Genomic DNA, 21,913 nt, shown 5'->3' with positions numbered 1-21,913 from the left:
GACTGATGATCTAGAGACCGCGGGGAGATGGTGGTCACAGATATTGATGGTCGTGGAACCACAAACCAATGTACGCTGAAATACATTACTGTCCTCTCATACCAAGCTCTATTCAAATGCTGGTATTATCAAAGAATAAGCTACCTGTTACAGGCATGGGTTTCTGGGGACTCGTATTCCTTCTGGTATTCCCCCTGGGTACCATTCAGTAACACGATTTAGAGCCATTTCAATTGCAGAGAATCAAATAACAGCTGCCTAATTAATAATCAACATTTTGCAAATTATACACAGACGTCGAAATATACTCAACAACAAAAGTTCCTGTGACACCAATATTTTAGACTAAGTGTATTTTTCAAACAAGTAAAGTTTCAATTGGTTTTCAATATTGTAGTACATGTATGGAATCAAGTCACAAAAACGCAACTGCTACAGAAAAGCATGCATTCCATGCAAAAGTTCACTTTTATGCAAGCCCCATGCATTTCACTACCAAGGAACGGGTATCAAAACATGTAAATATACTGAACAACAAAAGTTCCTGTGACATCGAATAAGATTTAATGCAAAGTTAAACAATTTCGGTTGCATAAGATAAAAGACTCCTGTAAGTGTTCAAATGGTTTAATTTAGATTGGACTTCAGAAAATACGTTATTTCTTAAAAAAATGAACATGCCAAAATGTCAATTTACAAATCAATAGCGTGTGTGTCCACCTCTGGTTTCGATGCAAGCTACACACCTTCGACTCATAGAATGGACCAGGTGGTTTCCTGTCAAAATGGGACGTCTGGTGAGTCTTCTGGCGACAATCCCTGCACATCTGAGGCGACGACCTACTGTTGTGAAGATATTCGTCGAAGGCCAGGGATGCTTCTTGCAGTCACTGTTGCTGGCTGGAATCGATTTCGTAGGTGTGTTGTTCGAATCCAGTTGTCTTGTCGATTATTGGTTACGCGTGGCCTGCCACTCCGAGGATGGTCTCTGACTGCATTCGTCTGTTGCCATTCATTCTGTGGACGTTAAATTGTCTTGCAACATCAAGTTGACTCGATCCTGCTTCAAGCATACCAATGGCTCGCCGACTCCCATTTTCGGACAGGCGTGGCATTTCGTAATGTTGAATAATTGCGTAATTCTGTTGTTTTTCTGAGTGGTTGTTGTCAGCACGATGCTAAACAATGCATATGGAATCCCGTTAACGCACATGTTTTTATACCCATTCTTTGGTAGTGAAATGCATGTGGCTTGCATAAAAGTCAACTTTTGCATGGATGCATGCTTTTCTGTAAAAGTTGCATTTTTGTGACTTGATTCCATACATGTACTACAATATTGAAAATCAAACTTTACTTGTTTGAAAAATACACTAAAATATTGGTGTCACAGGAACTTTTGTTGTTGAGTATATTTATATCATATTTTACACTGCCGGATAAAAGATCCCCAAATCATATTTATAATACATGTTAGGATCAAATACCTTTATGCCAAGCGGGTAACAACAAGCACCATTTTAGCGTCTTCTGGTATGACGAAAAACACGTAACCCAATTTATACTCAAGTAATTCTACCTCAGTGTGAGTTTGTACGAAATAATCCAGTGATTGACATCGTGGTCATCAATCTACTCAATTGGGATACAATGGCATGAGTAGTTTAGGTCAGCGAGCCTAACCACCCGAGCCCTAACGACAAGCATAGTCGCCTTTTCCTCCCTGTATCTAAACCATCGGCATTTCATTAATGACATCACGTTAATTCATGATGAGGGTTTCTTTGAGTGTCGAGAAGAATGTTCTCTGCAACCGAACCCGTTCACCTACATTTCTTAAGTGGATAACCTGACTTCTTGTCTTCTAACTAATAAGTTCCACCAAACACGGTTATACCTTACAGTAGATCTCACTCTTAACACCAAACCCAATTTCCGTCTTGGCTGACAACGCGCGTCTCGGTAATTATGGACCAAGGGCGTGTGCAAAGACGGCCTCCGGAGCCTATGTAAGGAGACGCCCGAAGTATACGTGCAGTGACAGTGTGGGAGGCCAGCGGTGGGATGTACCGGCTTGAGAGATGCTGACAGCGTAGCAAGCAGGCCGAACGGACTTACCGCCACCATAGCAGACCTTCATGCTTACTGTCCCCATCCAGGTGAGTGATGTCTTGTTTGCCGCGTTACATGTACACTGACGACATCATTGAAAACTTCTTAAGTGATTCAATGCGACGTTTCGGTACCTTTATCAAGCAAGTGATTCACAAAGTCTTCTCCTTGGCTTAAGTGTTTAAGAAGTCGACTTCTGCCTCAGCAACTTCGACTGACCTCCCCATCTTTGTGTGTGAGCTGGATGGAACATATCTATTGGTATTTTTTAGAATTGATAGCATATTTTTACTTACCTGGAACGCCAAAGTTGTAGCTAGAATGGGTTGTTGTTATACTGACCCCATGTGATGCTTGTTGATATGCAGGAAGTGGCATTCAACCATTCGCTGGCATCTTGTCTTTTAAGCTTAATTTTATATAGAAACAGATTTTAAAGAAATATATTGTTGCTTAAAGTACATTGAAGGCTGACAATTATCTTAGATCTGTAAACTCATCAGAAGAAATATCTTGAAGAGGTCTTCATGACCATTGAAATTTGGAGTTAAAGATGTGGTGGGTGAGGTATTTTACACACAAAATAAACTCCTGTAAAAAAGTTAAATAGTTCGCAGGACAAGTTGGATGTCATGAAAAAAATTGTGTTGGGTTTAAAATTTAATTTCTGACATCTTCCTGCATGTTTTAGCGCAGTGGCCGAAGAATGTATCATGTGCAGGAATGTGTATAGTTATTAAGTAGTTATTGTTAACAAAAAAGCGAAACATAAATGCTTAATGTCGAGAAATTAACAAAATATAAACAGTACGAAATTCATTTATTGAAGTAATGACTTGTTAGGCGTGTCACTAACCACTTAAACACAATCTGAATTTTCAAACTACTTTCATGGTGTGTGTTTGTTTGTTTGTTTTTCAAAGTCGCACTCAGCAATATTTCAGCTTTATGAAGACGGTCTGTAAATAATCGAATCTGGACCAGAAAATCCAGTGATTGATATCGTTTGCATCGATCCATGCAATTCGGATACGATGATATGCATCAAGCCTGACCATCCGATCCCGTTAGTCGCCTCTCGCAACAAGCATAATCGCCTTTTACGGCAAGCATGGGTTGCTGAAGACCTATTCTACCCCGGATCTTCAGGGGTCTCATGTTGTGTGAGTTCCTTGGAGGACGAACCTCAAAAGAATGACGACCCAAAGTAAACAAACATCATGAACACAATTATTCACTAAGTACAGATTTTGACAGGTAGGCGCCACGTTCGCCACGAGGCGAATTTGCGCATGTGTCTAAATGACACCTGAATTGTCATACTACCTTTGTCTATCTGCCAATTAGTGAACACTTAGTTTGAGTTAAAGGGCTGCAAGGAAATCGTCACTTTAATCAAAAGTGTACAATATATAATTTCCCATCAGATTAAATGTTACGGGATTCATTGACGCTATTTCCCGGAGAGAATTTAAAATCAATTTAAATCAATTTTCTCTCACACAACAAGCAATTATCTAGATTTGAACTTCGGAAGTTGATTTTGTCAAATTATTCATTGTCACCTCAGGCTCGGTTGCAGCGAGTACAACGCTTATAACTGAAATCGATATGCATTACACAGATCAGTCTCATATTATTATGGATGTCGTTTGAAGATGCTCTGCATTTTCTATTGATATGGAAACACCAGGCAAATATCAGACATAATGTGTATTTTAACACCCATGGTTAGAATGAGACGCTTTATTCGGCGATTCAACCAGCATGGGCATTCTTATACCAGTCCACAACTTTATTGGCAAGAGCAAAAGATTCGACAGGAAAATTAGGAAGAAAAGTTTTGTATAAAAGAAACAGCAAGTTCTTTCCAAGGCACCACAAATTACAACTTACGTTTACGGATTTAATTCCAGGCATTTTTTAAACATTTTTTATGTTTAGCTTTAACTTGTGTACTTTACCAGCTGTTGCAAGTTGTGCTCCTGCAGCGGTATTTGCACAAGCAATGATGCCGGTTTACCTCTCCAAATTTCAGTTGTACGAAATACAAAATATCTTAAAGTGTGACTTTCGACGGACAACGCGTAGTTTTAACAGTACCATAATTTAAAAGAATTCAAACAGTTCTAAATAACAATGCATGTTTGAAGGAGTGAAAAAATCCTTGGTATTATCCGTCATTGTTAGCAAGTCTTGTCAAGAACCAAAACCACAAGTGATCAATCATTGTACAAAGAGGCCTAATCACATAACTAAGTGTCAGCCAGGCTCCATAAACGCACCGTGATGCCATTCTTGTTCCCAATCTTCAACGCTCACTCATCTAATTGGGAAAATGACGTACTTATGTGTTTACATACAACGTTACAAAACAAATTACATCCGGTGATAGTCTGACCAAGCCAATGGGAAAGGTCACAAAGGGTGATATGTTTGCTAATGCGATGTAACTTCAATAGTAAAAGTAATGGAAACATCCAATACTATCGATGCGACCGCTTTATCCCCGATCGCTCTATGCGACATTCGGATGTCATTATAGTACATTTATAAACCTCCTGTGACTTTGTCCACTGTTCGCCTAGCGGGTTAAATCTCATAAGCGGGGATTATAAATAATTGAATATGACAGGCATCAAGTTGACAATCTCATTAAAATCAGGTCTTAGTTCTCGCTACCGACAATAAGTTGACATAAGCCAATCAGAAAACAGCTTTCTCGCGTACACGTACAATGTATATGGCACACGTTTCAAACTGGCGACTTCTATTTCAGACTACGCTTTGAAAACTATTTTGTCTGCTTGATTCAAAATTTGAAAACTGAACTAAAGAACATTCTGGAATGTCTAATAGATGGCCCAGATTGTATGGCAGTTCTTCCAACGGGCTATGCAAAGTTTCTTCCGTTTATTTATTATATGTTTATCCCATGGAAGCGCGAGGTTGACGATGATGTTGACGATGATCTTGACGTACAGCCCTAAGGGACCGAACATATCAAATATCAAATGGTCGGTCCCCAACTGTCGTTCACAATATCTCGTGCTAACCTTTTCGAGGCTGCATGATCAGAAAACACATTCCGATTGTCACTTTCTTTCTGATCCGATAAGGGACGTTCTGATTGATCGGATGGAAGGTGACGTGAAACGTAATGGGATGGCCTAAGGTCTTTGCTTAGCGGAAGCGAGGAGTAAGGTCTTATATTAATGAGGTTGGCAGACAAAACCGTTGTGTTAGAACAAATTCATTATTATCTGATCTGCTACTGCGATACGATACCTCTCGGGGGGAAGATCGCACGACACCGCCACGGGAGGACGCGTCAGGTGAACGGCTGTCAGCATCATGGCTGATAATTCTCGGTACGAGTGAACGGGGCGTCTCTGACTTGTGTGTCTCGTAAACAAAATGAACACGACAGTTCCGAACGTAAATAATTAAGACCGCGACAATGCATCGCTGTGAATATATCATACATCAGGTCGTTGCTGAGCGTCATGGCATCTACACTCAAACTGGAGTTCCATGTAACGAATATTTGACTTATGTGTGGGTTTTCTTTTGTTAAAATCGAATTTTTTCGAATCGCGGTAATAAAGAAATGAATACGAATAGTTTTAGAAAGCTGACATCTGATTGGTGTAAGAACCAACGCAACCCTTTGTAGTTGGGCGGTCAAAGCTCGCTGAGGTTGGTTTGGTTGGTTGGTTTGTTGTTTTACGCCGCACTCAGCGATATTCCAGCTATATGAGGGCGGTCTGTAAATAATCGAGTCTGGACCAGACAATCCAGTGATTAATATCATGAGCATCGATCCACGCAATTGGGATCGATGACATGCATCAACCAAGTCAGCGAGCCTGACCACCCGATCCCGTTAGTCGCCTTTTACGACAAGCATAGTCGCCTTTTACGGCAAGCATGGGTTGCTGAAGACCTATTCTACCCCGGAATCTTCACGTGAGGGATCACCTTATACCATCTCCTATGGAGGTATCGTCATACCTTGATAAGGTATTCGTTAATAATGTTATTGTAATTGTAACACATATAACCTGTGGACGAGGCCCTCGTATACTAATTGTTGAGGCATTCCGTGAAAAAATTGTTTTGAATTACTACTCAAGCAAGGAAAAGACAAAATAAAAATTCTTAACTGCCTATGTTTGACAAATGCATTATTGAATTAAAAAATCGTCTTTTCATGTCAGCTTTTTGTCATCTAATTTCGAAATGTTATTGTTTATACTCTGATAAGGAAAACTTCTAGAAGGGCAGGCGTTCTGCCTGTCACAAAATGACACGAAGTTGGTCACGAAGTACGAATGGCATACAGGTATCGCATCGGAGTAAAAGATCTTGTTGTAATGAGATTTATGTTGGAACGACTTGACAAATCAGTTGGTTTCAGATTGACGTACGCTTTGTTCCCTTGACCTTCTTCAGATCGCATTTCGCTCCTTAAGGATTACCGGACAATACCCGTCCTTGTAAATCACTGTAATATACGCATTTGTGTAATCGCCTGTGGTAATTTGTATGCCAGGACCCTCTGGGATTCAGAATCAGATTAACGTTTATGCCTGTGCTGCTTTGAAAGCTGTCGGATTTACGGAGATAAGGAACGAGTGAATATACTTTGTTTCGAGGATGCCTCAGAGATAAGTGTTTACGAATTATCTTCCCCAAGTGATGTTTTTGGTAAAACTTTATATTATTTTACGAGATTAGTGATTTGCATTTGTGCGTAGATTATTCCATATTCCCCAGTAATTATTTTTGACACTTGGTTTTCCCCATATTACGAGTGGAAACACTTATCGCATCGATTCATTCTATTGTTAGGATGACGTCACTTAAACCGACAGTGACGTCATCAATAATAACCACGTCGCTATTTGACATTTTGCAAACAATGAAAAGAATGGGACAATTGCATTATATATGTTATTTAGTAATTGTAGTAATTAGTCCTATTGTACAATGTCTGTATTTGAAAATAAGAAAGTTAAAAAATAAAACCAATGGAACAATTGGCATGAATTAGCTATTCATTATTAAGCAGTACTCATCATGTTCAGGAGAAGGAATAAATTACCCCTGCCAGAGCGCAAATATACTCTTTGTATCCAATATTGCCAATGAATATCATTACATTTTTATGTTTCGATATTTTTAACGAAATCTCTATCTTCCTACACTATGCTTGTCGTAAAAGGCGACTAACGGGATCGGGCGGTCAGGCTCGCTGATCGATGCTCATGATATAAATCAATGGATTGTCTGGTCCAGACCCGATTATTTACAGACCGCCGTCATATAGCTGAAATATTGCTGAGTGCCGCGTTAAACAACAAAACAAACCCCAAAACCAGTTCAAATGAATATTTTAGTTTTCAGTCTCTTTCAATGTACAAAACTCGAAATCATGTATGAAATATAATGAATGTGTTAAATCCTCCAGGAAACCCCTTCCGCCATCATGTAAGTTTTATTTGGTTTGCGTTCGTACAATACAATTCCGTAATACAGATCTAGATGTGTTCTGTTCTCAGTGAGAGCGAGTGAACAGTATTACACCGATACCCTTGCGTAACGATAATGGCAATTATATTTGTATCTATTTTAATTTTAAAAAAAGAACACAATAAAAAAAAAAGTTGGAAGGTTCCAATTCAGAGCTTTTGTCTCCATCTGGTATTTAATGAATTAGCTGCCATAAGCTAAACTGGGGCCCGTTTATGAATGTCACTGTGACCTGAGGCGCCGTAATTAGTTGTGTCCCTTAATGGTACCAGAACCGCTAAATATGGATTGGAATCCCAGTTTCACTCTGATTATGATCTTTGGTACTCGTGATTTTAACAATGGATAAACGTCCAAGACCCGAGTCACCTCGGACCTTCGATATTAAAAAGATCCGACTCACTGTGACATATAATCAATAGTGTTCAAAGCTGCCTGAATTTCTTTCACTCACTCATCTATAAACGTTTGGTCTCGGTTTTGTCAAATCTGTCTATGTCAACATAAACAAGTTAGACTCAAAACAGATGGCCTCTATTTTATACGCAAGTATTCAGATACTGCAATACGATGACATGGACTTACCAATTCGCCTGACCACCTGATCCCGTTAGTTGCCCCTAACGACAAGCACATGGGTTGCTGAGGTATTCTTGGTATTAACATTAACGGAAATACGGCCGCCATGTGCAACCCTACTTTCTTTCATCGCACCTTCGCGGTGTGGAACTATGCTCATACTATCAACCTTTGGTTTACAGGAACGACATTTTCCATATGTCATTAGTATAGGTTGAATAAAGCTGACAAAGGCGCCATACTAGATCCGCTCAAAATCATTATTATGAGTTCTACCCTGACATTGAAGAATGCTTAATTCTGATTGGTTAAAAAGAGGTTTCCTTCTTGCTACGGAAACCTCTTTTAAATATAATACGTCTTTTCACACACACCAAAAAACACGTGGGTATGAAAAAATCGATAACCTACATATCGATTTATAAACAATGGCTGTAGATTGATCAGCCATAGGAACTGTAAAACGTATCGATATTTCCTCTATTAGAGGCTTAGTCTCTAATACAAGCCCGGTCTCTAATGCACGCCAGGTCAACGGCCCTCGCGAAATTAATAGACGGCCTAGCGTCCAATAGAGGAAATACAGTTTGAGATTACAAGTCTGTTGGGGACAAGCAATTTCCTCATTGAAACAGTCGACAATGAAAGTAAATTATAACATTTCAAAAATGTGTTTGATTTTTTTTATTGATGACAACATGTTTTTTACAAAAAAAATGGTGATCAATATTCTTTGCCATGTCCGATAACCGCTACAGTTAGCATTTGGACTTAGGGGATTTGAAAGTCCACCTGAAAACACTCCTCCCAAATTTACGCCCCCAGTAGTCATTATAGAGAACCCGAGTAACCAGTTCAAGCACCAAAACGTGCATACCAAACGAAGTCTTCGAATGAACACTTCACAAGGAAAATATTCCATCATGTACATGGAAGGAACAATGACTAAAGTTGGTCAGTACTGCATGACTGTAATTGTTGTCAGTAGTTGTTAAAAGGGGTCTTGGCTCGGGAAAGAAAGGCCATGAAAATAATGCTCCGACGTCACTGAAGTAACAGAACAGGAACATGGTCATAACAAAACTTGATGAAATTCAATATCAGAACACGTACAATGAATCAAATCATACAAACTGTTTCTTTGCAAGAAATGACTGGGTCCTAACAGTGCCCAAGGATTATTTGTAAACTTCTTGTTTAGAAAAAAATGTCTTTTGAACACTTATTTTGAACTTGTCAAGCCTATGAACATTTTAATGTTTAGTGATATTTTCAATCCAGTATTTTTGTATACTTTGTACAGAGTACCTCACTTTGCTACTTTTCCGGGGCGCAGTAGAATACGCCTAACGCTATTATTATTGAAATATATATTCCAACCAAACCATTGAATGTTTTGAGCACACGCCTGTGTGAGCAAGTTACTTTGCCCTAGATACAGCTGGTGGCTTTATTGCTTCCAGTGTACCGTTACAGAACATAATGGTCGAAACGTCCACTGGGACAAAATTATCATAATTTGTTTTAGAAGTATTGGCTTTCACGTTGAGTGAGTTCATTGAAGAACGAACCCCAATAGATTGAAGGCCGAAAGTATATGAACATCACGAGAATTACTAACTAAATATAGCATTTGTAGTTGCCACTTTCACCACGAAGCGAACTTGCACATATGTCTAATTGTCACCAATCACTCTCCTTCGTAAGTAGGGATGATAAGCGGATCCGACAATTGATCTCACAGGATACATGATAAATGGGGTTAATTCTACCACGTTACTCACTGAATCGTATACTAGTACAAAACGACCCGTGAAGATCCGGAGTACAATAGGTCTTCAGCAACCCTTGCTTGCCGTAAAAGGCGACTATGCTTGTCGTAAAGAGGACTAACGGGATCGGGTGGTCAGGCTCGCTGACTTGGTTGGTGCATGTCATCGATCCCAATTGCGTGGATCGATGCTCATGATGTCAATCACTGGATTGTCTGGTCCAGACTCGATTATTTACAGACCGCCGTCATATAGCTGGAATATTCCCGAGTGCGGCGTAAAAGAACAAACCAACCAACCAACTAGCACAAAACTCATTTCTCGAGTACGTATCAGTAAGTACTCGTCAAACACAAGCCCGCAAATCACGAAGTGACATGGACAGAAAGAGGAAGTTTACTATGGGAAAGTTGAAATTCCTCTTGTCAGCCAGCACTAGACCAGGAGGAAGATATAGTTAAATCTGTGGGGAGTAGTTTCGACTGTTTCAGTTTCAAATGGTTTCTCATGGTTCATGTGTACAATTACTTTCTCAATTATTATCTTATAAATCATCATGGGAACACGGGTGGCCCAGTCGTCTAAAGCTCCGCGATTCGCTGTGCAGAGTTGCGTCCCTTGGGTACGCCAGAAACCTATGATTGTGGGTTCGAATCCCGGTTCGCTCCGATTATGTTTCTAGGTTTGTCAGCACCATACCCGTGCTTTAGGGTTTCATCGAAGTGGTAAACGTCTGAGACGTGCATCATTTCGGGCTTTCCTCCTACATTAAGCTGACACTCCGTGATATAAATGAAATACTGTTAAAAGCGTTACTCACTCCCTCAGGTAATGTCACCCTAAAAGTTGAATGCAGCATTTAAATTTAGTCTCCTGATAGATCGAAGAATTGACACAGATGTCCGTCATGGCTGCTAAGAAAGGGAGATAATTCAACTGAACAAGCGAGATAACTCTTCGAGTACTCGAATACAAATTTACGCCTCCAGTAGTCATTATAGAGAACCCGAGTAACCAGTTCAAGCACCAAAACGTGCATACCAAACGAAGTCTTCGAATGAACACTTCACAAGGAAAATATTCCATCATGTACATGGAAGGAACAATGACTAAAGTTGGTCAATACTGCATGACTGTAATTGTTGTCAGTAGTTGTTAAAAGGGGTCTTGGCTTGGGACAATTGGTAGTCCTAGGATATGGATTCAAGCTGTTCCACCACCGACTGTCTGCGGACTCAAACTTCGTGATGTATTAACAATGCGGTAAATTACCCTAATTACATTGAAATATAAAACATCAATGCCAGAAAATAATCAGTCCCGATTATCCACCGAAACAAATTCCATTTGGCGTAAAAGGCAACATAGCTGTGAGCATATACTGAACAACAAAAGTTCCTGTGACATTGAATGATTTAATGCAAAGTTGTGTTTTTTACCAAATCTGAAACAATTTCGGTTTGCAACAGATAAAGGACTCATGTAAGTGTTCAAATGGTTTGATTTGCCATACTGACTTCAGAAAACGCGTAATTTCATAACAAAAACATTAACATGCCAAAATGTCAATTTACAAATCAGTAGCGTGTGTGTCCAACTCTGGCTGCGACGCAAGCAACACATCTTCGTCTCATGGAATGGAGCAGGCGTCGCACAAAGTCCTGTGGGATATCTGTCCATATCTGCTGGAGCATGTTTTGAAGTTCCTGGAGTGTCTTTGGAACATGTGGTTGACGTCGAAGGCGCCGATCCATCTCATCCCACATGTGCTCGATTGGTGAGAGATCACGGGAGCGAGCCGGCCAGGGGACATTCACGTTTTTTTGTTGAAGAGAATCCTGAACAATTCGAACAAGTCGAGCGATATGAGGCCGGGCGTTGTCATGTTGAAAGGTAATGCCTGGGCCATGACGACGCAAAAACGGTAGAACAACAGGGCTGATGATCTCGTCGCGGTAGCACTGTCCATTGAGTTTTCCCTCTACCACAATGATTGACGTAACGTTCGCCACGACGTCGGTACACTCGAATCCGTCCATCGCTGTGGCCGAGGTGAAAACGAGACTCGTCAGTGAAAAGAACTGCATGACCGTCTAGCGTAGACGCTGTCTGCACCACTGTAGACGTGCTTGACGGTGGTTTCCTGTCAAAATCGGTCGTCTGGCGGGACTTCTGGCGACAATCCCTGCACATCTGAGGCGACGTCTTTCGGTTTGTGAAGATATTCGTCGAAGGCAAGGGATGCTTCTTGCAGTCACTGTTGCTGGCTGGAATCGATTTCGTATGTGTGTTGTTCGAATCCAGTTGTCTTGTCGATTATTGGTTACGCGTAGCCTGCCACTCCGAGGATGGTCTCTGACTGCATTCGTCTGTTGCCAACGTTGCCATAAACACCAAATGGTGTGTCTGTGGACGTTTAATTGTCTTGCAACATCACGTCGACTCGATCCTGCTTCAAGCATACCAATGGCTCGCAGACGCTCATTTTCGGACAGGCGTGGCATTTCGTAATGTTGAATAATTGCGTAATTCTGTTGTTTTTCTGAGTGGTTGTTGTCATCACGATGCCAAACAATGCATATGGAATCCCGTTAACGCACATGCTTTCATACCCATTCTTGGGTAGCGAAATGCATGTGGCTTGCATAAAAGTCCACTTTTGCATAGAATGCATGCTTTTCTGTAGCAGTTGCATTTTTGTGACTTGATTCCATACATGTACTACAATATTGAAAACCAAACTTTACCAAAAAAACCAAAAAATACACTAAAATATTGGTGTCACAGGAACTATTGTTGTTGAGTATAATATGAATGGATCACCAAAAATCAGAGATTACACAATGTTCACCAAAGGGTAAGCAGTTTAAAATTTCTGGGTCCCCAAATTTCTTTTCTAAAATGAGGGAGTGAGGTTTTACGCCGATTTTCGCAATATTCCAGCAACATCACGGCGGGGGACATCAGAAATGGTCTTCACACGTCGTACCCATGTCGGGAATCGAACCCGGGTCTTCGGCGTGACGAGCGAACGCTTTCACCACTAAGCTGCCGGACCGCCCCTCTTTTCTAGTAAATGTCTCATTACTAATTACATTATCTAGACCAGGCAATGGACATTAGACAGTGCCCTGCACTGTGCAGTCAGAGGGCCACTTACGCCTGTCCAACATTGATCTCTCTTATAGAACACAGATCATCTATTCAATCAAACAATTACCCCCATTTTCACCCTCTCAGCTCTAAACACCTTTATTTAAGAATTGACCTTCACTTTGTGTGAGTTCATTGGAGTATGAACCTTCATAGAGTGAGGGCCAAACTGTATGAACGTCGGAGCTTGCGACAAAGTGAAAGTCAATTCTTATGATTTTTTTTATCACAATTTCTTACCTCAAAAGATGTAGGCCAAGATCTAAACACAATTTTATTTAGTACGTGTGACTTCATGTTTACACTGTCAGCCATACAACAACCAACTATATCGCGGAGTAAAATAGTTCCTCAAAAAGAGAGGTGACATGGGCGTATGGATGCACACCTCAGTAAGTCAGTGACAATGACAGCGCGTCGTAATACATTTACATCAAGTACAAGACGTTAAAATCGCCGACACGATAAACGAAGTTGTTAATGAACCTATGAAAGTTCATACTCCAATGAACTCACACAAAGTGAAAGTCAATTCTTATAATTTTTTTATCACAATGTCTTACCCCAAAGGATGTAGGCCAAAATCTAAACACAATTTAATTTTTGTTTTGTACGTGTGACTTCATGTTTACACTGACAGCCATACGACAACCAGCTACATCGCGGAGTAAAATAGTTCCTCAAAAAGAGAGGTGACATGGGCGTATGGATGCACAACTTGCTCTTCAGAAACATCTTACGCAGCACATGTATTCAAATAATATCCTCATTAGATGAGAAAGGTCTGTAAAGAACTACCTCAGTAAGTCAGTTACAATGACAGCGCGTCGTAATACATTTACATCAAGTACAAGACGTCACAGTGGCCGACACGATAAACGAAGTTGTTAATGAACCTGTGGCGGTTAGATGTGTTAGTCATCATTGATCAACTGGCCGATCATTGAAAGGTGAATAAAGATGCGCCAAACAGACACTAAGGTAAATTCATAGATTGCTGGAGACGGTCAATGTCAGCCTAATCACGGATCGAGTCGATACTACAATAGTTTAGATGTGCTTTTCTTCGTTTGTTCATTAGGATAGGCCGCAGCGAGGATATTCGTGAACAATCATGCAGTCATGCTCTTTGACCTTCTCAACGTATACTGAAACGCTGAGACAAAGAGTAAATGATCTAAATGATCAGAAAGAACGCTAATGTATGTTTTCGTGGTAGGGAATTCCCAGGGGTTTCCCAAGGAATGTGGAAGTAGTCCGTCAGTGTTTACGTCATTTCAAGAACACAGTCTCGTGAAAAACGTATGAACGTCAAATTGTGTCGTTCATACACTTATGAACGTCAATTTCGCGGTCATGTGCCGACCTCTCGTCCAATGGAAAAGCCGTATACCGTGTAAACTTCAAATTAAAAAAATATTCAATCTTGTACATAACTTTATTTCGTGGACTGAACTACTGAAGAACGTATACATCGACTCGGACTGCGTAATAAGAAAACGAGAAAATGTACACATTTCATTTGTTCAGAAGTTCAGTGTGTGTGTGTGGGTGTAGAGTTCAGTGGTAAGTAAATGGCCGATCGATGATGTTATGGAAACGACACGCCATGTACAAGCTGAAAATACCCCATTCTGATCTCTCCTATCAAGGAGACGCTGTTGATGCCAGGCGTATATGGGTATGGATAGGTCATTTGTACAGCGACCGCCTCCGTGGTCTTGTGGTAGAGCGTCCGCCCGGAGAGCGGAAGGTCCAGGGTTCGATCCCAGGCCGCGTCATACAAAAAGACGTTAAAAGATTGTACTTGTTGTTACCCTGTCTGGCGCTCGGCATTAAGGGGCTAAAACAAGGACTGGTCGGTTCGGAGTCAGTGTACTGTGTCTGAGTGGGGTATTCGTGTTAAACTGCGGCATGGTATCTCAGTGAGCTAGCACTATAAATCGGCATCAGTCCGGACTAGTACAAGCAGCCACACACACACATACACGTGCATGCACGTCGCTATATAAGTGCAATAATCTTGGACGCGACGTTAAACCCAATTTCACCTCACCTCACCTCATTTGTACAGCCACGATCGAATCAAGGGGATTAACCGGAATCAGAAAAGGAACGAAACAGCATCAGCTGGAAGTCATCATCAGGATTGCAGATGCAGGGAACAGTAAGATTGTATCTTTTGATTGCAGAATCCCTGTCCAATGTGAAATACACCTAAGCCTGGGGAAGATTATATGGTGTTTATAAAACGTCAACGACTGAGAATGACCAGTCTCGATTATTCGCCGAAACAGTGAGTGAGTGAGTGAGTTGGGTTTAACGCCGCTTATAACAGTATTCCAGTTATATCACGGCGTGTCAGCTTAATATGGGAGGAAAGCCCGAAGTGATGCAGGTCTCAGGCGTCAACCATAGTTTCATCTTCCCGAGGCAAAGGAGTTTACTGACTAACTGGGTGGAAACTGGTCTTTTGTAGTCAGTTAACTCCCTTGCCACGGGAAAATACCATAGTTTGAGAATACAAGAAAGTTTTTAGGGCGTCTTTACTTACTTTTGTGTTTATCATCTCCAAATGTTCCCAGAGGGGGGGGGGGGGGGGGGGGCAGGCGGTCGGAAAAAGAAAAGAAAATGGCGAATGGGGGGGTGGTGGTTCCTTTTTGCAGAATTCAAGGTAGTCGAAGCTTACAATGTGAAACCAAGGGCTGACGTACAATGAACCGAAAGAAATCCACTGTCAATCCTGAAATGAATCACTATGGAATACCTATTACACCTGTAAGCGTATCCGGCTCCCCCTCTGGCACTCATCACAAACACATGCAAAGGCAAGTCAATTGTTCACCTGAAAAACACGGGAACATGTGGTACAAGTCAAAATAAGGAATTTCATCGGACATCATTTTGATCCTCTGCAGGTCCACAATAAATCATTTTGAAAGGCCTACTGAGGCCTTGAATGTTGTAGCCTTGATCAAACAACTTCTGAGCAAGAGTTGTATGATGCCCCCCGAAATCTTCGTAGAAAGAGCATTCTCAATTTTACCTGAAGTGTTGTGAAATGTAGACACCAAGGACTGGAGCTGCTGGAATATTGTTCGACATAAATACCCAATAGACTATTGGAAAGTTAACTCATCCCACTTATTATACAGTCTTGTTTTTTCACCCTGAGTCTTTTAGCGAAGATCTAAATATGAAACCGATGAGTCTGTTTCATTGCCTCTTTTATCTCTGGTTCAGGAGGGTAAATCACTGGAAAGAAATTGGCTGTTTCGCCGTTTTTGAACGGTATCAGATCATCTGTTTGGACCATAATGTCAATTCAGTGGTTCACGGAAATGATTGCACGTCATCTCTTCTTCGTCGTTAAATAGCGATTTTCTAATAGCTGCGTAAGAACAGCTATTCTCCGATCATATCACTAACTGGCGTCTTTTCTTTTAAATTTGCTATCCAACAAAGGACGAGTTAGCCCCTTTGGGGATATGCATAATTTGTTACAAGGTGTGTTCTTATGAAAGAGAAATAACTTTGTTCATTTCAACAGTTTGACGTTTGGGACTTGCAACCGCTCAACATGCATAGGTAATGAACGTGTGTCAGAAAGTACATAAGGAAGTCAGACCAAAGCTGTTTTTCATAGGATAATTAGATAATAACAGTAGAGATGTATGGTAAAAAATCACCCTGGATCACTGACTTGCTCATACTTTCATAATACATAAATGTATATAAAACTGAATAGATGTTCTGCTGGATTTACAACAGAATTTAGTCATAGGATCTAAAAGACAATGTTCTGCACATGTGAATATATGATGTGATAAACAATGTTCCACACACCTGTATATATATCATATACAGACATCGTTTTGCACACATATTGAATAAAACTGGTGATCTGATAGACAACGTTCTGTAAACATATAGACCCGTGAAGATCCGGGGTAGAATAGGTCTTCAGCAACCCATGCTTGCCGTAAAAGGTGACTATGCTTGTCGTAAGAGGCAACTAACGGGATCGTGTGGTCAGGCTCGCTGACTTGGTTGATGCATGTCATCGACCCCTTTCGCGTTGATCGATGCTCATGATATTAATCACTGAATTGTCTGGTCCAGACTCGATTATTTACAGACCGCCGTCATATAGCTGGAATATTGCGGAGTGCGGCGACCAACCAACTGTACACATATATAGATGATTTCATAGACAGTGTTCCTCACAAGTAAGTATATGGTCTGATAGACCATCTTCTACACACGTGTAAATATCATCTGATAGACACTGTTCTGCACATGTAAACATACATGTACGTATGATCTCATAGACAATGTTCGGCACACATGTAAATTATCGGAGACGATATTCTGCACAAGTGAATATATGATCATTGAGAGCATGTTCTCCCAACGTATGTATACAGTCTGGCTGACACAGGTATATAGCATATTTGATAAGGTCAAGTGTTAAGACATTGTGTTCATTCTTCACCATATTTGTTTGTTTGTTTCATTGTGTGCACACAGCAATAGCACAGATAAATAACCACACAATCCAGTGATTGACATCATGAACATCGATCTACGGAACTGGGATACGATGAAGTGCGTGAACCAAGTCAGCGAGTCTGACCACCCGATCCCGTTAATCGCCTCTTACGACAAGCATAGTCGCCTCTCTGCCATGTTTCACGTTACCTCTGTACAGTGACAGGGAACGTCAATTTGTCGCTTTGTAATGATCCTCAATCGGGATTATTTAAATGTTTGTCGAATCGCCTCAGGAGGCAATTTACTGAACGCGATAATGGCGTCAACCGACGTTATGAGCATGCGAGATCAAGAAGGTTGAGGTTTAATTGGAAATGTCTGAAAACACGTGTCACCCCCGTCGTCTTACGCATTTAGCACAAACTGAGACCTGCCAACTGATGTGTTGAGCCTCTTCATGTGAAAGTAATGACTCCCCGATCTTCACGACTTAATGCATGTGGGTCACGCAGACTTCGAACCTGCAGAGAAAACCTTGTAACAAGACCGGAGCCTTTCAAGAACTGACGCTGACAGAGGGGTATCTTGGGATAACGTCGTGGCTGGAAAGAAAAATTTAGACTCAAAATGACAAGGTCGAATCTTTGGAGAAATCCTCTTACAACACTAGATATGTTATCCATCGGTATGCAAGGGATATGACCTGTCCGTGTGCACTGATTGTCCGTCTGTCCAATTGCCCACCTGTCCGTCCCATCTGTTCACGAGCATAACTCAAGCACTTCACTATTCCTTCATGAAACTGTGCTGATATGTCAATTAGGCGGTGAACTAATTCCTCTGTTTAATTTTCATTTAACATGTTGGACTAGTTGGACTGGTCTCAAATGCAGCTGCAAGCGAGTTTCGATGGAAAATACCTTGGATACAAACAAAGCATTAAGGCTGTTGGTTGAGAATAGAAATATAGGCAAACGCTTTACAAAACTTTCTGATATTTTGGTAACATGGAAACAAAACGTGGAAATAACATAAATATAAGACTTTCGTATACTCTTTATGTTATATTTGTTACTACTTGATTACACGTTATCAGTGGACAATATATCCCACAAATCAGGTCCTCTGGTTGCGACGGCGGCGGTCGGGTAGCCAAGTGGCTAAAACGTTCGCTCGTCACGCCGAAGGCCCGGGTTCGATTCCCGACATGTGTACAATGTGTGAAGCCCATTTCTGGTGTCCCCCGCCGTGATATTGCTGGAATATTGCTAAAAGCTTGGTAAAACCACACTCACTCACTCACTCACTCTTGTTGCGACGGTTGTTTTCGTGGATGAATGAACACCAGTGTCAGCAAATTCCCAGCAATACCATGGCGACCTGTAATATTGATAAGACAAAAGTTGTAATATTTAGTAAGGTTGGTAGGACAGCAAACAAGGAAATATTGTCAATGATAATAAGCAGCTAGAAAATGTAAATAGTTTTAAGTAATTGGGTTTACTATTTTCATCACATGGTAGTATTTCCCTAGCTCAAAAACACTATCTGAACAAGCAAGTGAAGCATTATTATCTCCACTTTTCTCGCGACTAACGTGATCGGGTGGTCAGGCTCGCTGACTTGGTTCATGCATGCCATCGTATCCCAAATTTGTAGATCGATGTTCATGATGTCAATCACTTGATTGTGTTGTTCGAATCTTGCTGCGTGCATAAACAAATATGGTTAAGAATAAACCACAATGTCTCAACACTTGATCTTACCAAATATGATTTATATCTATATATGTCAGATTGTGTATTATTGTTGACATGAACAAAGTTATTTCTCTTTCATAAGAACACACCTGGAAACAAATTATGTACATCCCAAAGGGATCTCGTCCTTTGTTGGAAAGCAAACAAAAGTTAAAACGAGAACAAACCAATTTGTGATGTGATCGGAGAATAGCTGTTCTTATGCAGCTGTTAGAACATCGCCATGTAATGACAAAGAAGAGATGATGTGCAATCATTTCCGTGAACCACTGGATTGACATTATGGTCAAAACGGATGATCTGATACCATTCAAAAACGGTCAAATAACCAATTTCCTTCCTGATAAAAGTGATGAAAGAGGCAATGAAACAGACTCATCGGATTCATATGTAGATCTATGCATAGAGATTCAGAGAGACAAAATCACATCTCCCCCAGATTCTCAGTCTCTGTAGTCAAATCTGGAGCCTAAACTATGAGTCTGAATTCTTTTAAACAAAAAACACCTTGCAACAATGTAATTTATCTTGCAGGCAATTTCGGTCTTTTTAAACAGTCTGGAGCATTGTTCTTCAAACGTTATGAAATATAGACACCACAGGCTGTAACTGGTGGGATATTGCCCGACGTAAAGGGAAAGTTGAAGTCATATTGACCTTTTGTGACTCTATCTAAATGTGAATCCGATTAATCTCTTTGACTGGTGTCCTTTACGTCTAGTTCAGATAGGTAGCGCAAATATGAGGGAATTGACTATTGGACATTATTAAACGATATAAGAAAATCCACATGGTATTAATTCCACGTGTCCCAAAGACTTTCTGTGAATATATGTCCTTGTAAAGATATGTAGATAAATATGAAGATGTTATTCAGCAGTGTGGTTAATCTCTAGAAAGGGATTTGGGGGTACATTAGCTGAACTCAGCAATATCTCCCTCTTTGTACTTTTTAATGGATCTTTGTAATGATCCTATCCAAAAGAAGAAAGGACATAACTTCATGTTTTAGCGTCAGGCCAGTTGACAGCACTGATGCATGGGGTTTGTCACATTTCGTCCTCAGTTACCATACTAGCCTTGGCAGCAGTGGTCGTTGCCCACGCTAATTATCAACGGACTGGGTCTGGTTCCCTGTCGCAATGAAGGGCAAGGATTATGTACTTTCAAATGTCAAATCAACTCGTCACAGAAATTTCATAAATATGTAACGCAATTCAGTATTCAGTTATTCATTATAAGTAATAAACAATGTTATATGACAGTGGCATGGTTTGCTTTGGTCAAGATCTGGTAAGGTTTGATGTCAATATTCGACAGCAAATAAATATTGAACAGAATAGAAGAAGAAAGTTACTGGTATCACGTTACAAAAAATGACGTTAAGTTTGAAATATGAATACATGATGTTTATTCCTGACATTCATAGATTAACGTCGCGCGCGCTGATATAAAGGTCTTGCCCACAGAGATGCCATACTGTAGTTAAACATGAACAGCCCACTCAGATACAGTATAATGACTGTGAGCCGAATTGTCCTTGTTATAGTTCCTGGCGCCAGCCAGGGTGACAGGCAAATATACAAGCTGGATAGCTACATGTGAGCAACGTTATAACGGTAATAAAAAGGGAGAGTTGCTAACTCAACACTTTGACAAAGATAATTGGCAAGATGCAAGTTTTAGCTCAAAGATGCATAGACCTGCCACTAATCGGTCGCGATCAATGAACAATTATGAGTTAATTAATTCAACACTCTAATTAGTGAATAACTTCAACGGGCTTACATAGACTCTGAGGGATTATCCCTAAAGCAAGTCTCTTGGATAATAGAATAGACGAAAATGCCTGAATAGCTAACTAGTCATATAGACAACATTCTCAGTCACTTAGGCTGGCCAAGGAAATATTAGACTTCCCAAAAGATACAAGGTACCTGACCAAAAGAGTAACTTCACTCCTAGTCGTAAATAGGTACTTGAGCCAAACTAAACTATCACAGGATAGTTGTCTATCGGCAGATGACTAGAAAAACGGGTACAAAACATAATAAGTTTTAGCTCAGTACCACAAGGGTAGGTCAGTACCTGAGAGAAAACAGCCCCATAATCACTTACTTCATAAAACTTCGACCTGACCAAACCAGCAGCAAAATAACCCGTAAAAAGCGATACCTGGAGGTAAAGTCACATCATTTCGCCAAAAGTTTTATACGAGACACGCGGACCTCAGAGAAAACAATCTCTCTGGGTCAGTAGGAGGAACGCGAAAGAATGGGGGAGAGCTAAACAGTGTGTTTTCAAACATAGGGGCGACCTGAATAGCAAACTAACTACTAACCAATAAGGGAGATGTAGATTTCAAAATAAAGAGCTGAACATAAGTTATCTAAGGGCATCTGTAAAGATTTACAACCAGATATGTACAGTTATTGAGGTGGCAAAAATTACCATACATAGACTGTATAAGAGATATATCTACATGGACTTAATAATCCCGCTACTCTT

The 21,913-nt window shown here is 40.6% G+C and overlaps 1 protein-coding gene across 1 annotated transcript in view; it reads left to right on the top strand.

The window, feature by feature from the left end:
• Window positions 1-2,057: 2,057 nt before the first annotated feature.
• Window positions 2,058-21,913, top strand: part of LOC139470301 (probable G-protein coupled receptor 139) — a 35,447-nt gene continuing 15,591 nt past the window's right edge. The window contains exon 1 of the mRNA XM_071252662.1: window positions 2,058-2,159. The gene's annotated coding sequence lies outside the window, so the exon portion shown is untranslated. The remainder of the gene's footprint in view (window positions 2,160-21,913) is intronic.

This window comes from Haliotis cracherodii, unplaced genomic scaffold (assembly GCF_022045235.1).
Source record: "Haliotis cracherodii isolate W230 unplaced genomic scaffold, xgHalCrac1.p SCAF_20, whole genome shotgun sequence".
NCBI lineage: Eukaryota > Metazoa > Mollusca > Gastropoda > Lepetellida > Haliotidae > Haliotis > Haliotis cracherodii.
This window is presented reverse-complemented; position numbering and strand designations above follow the sequence as displayed.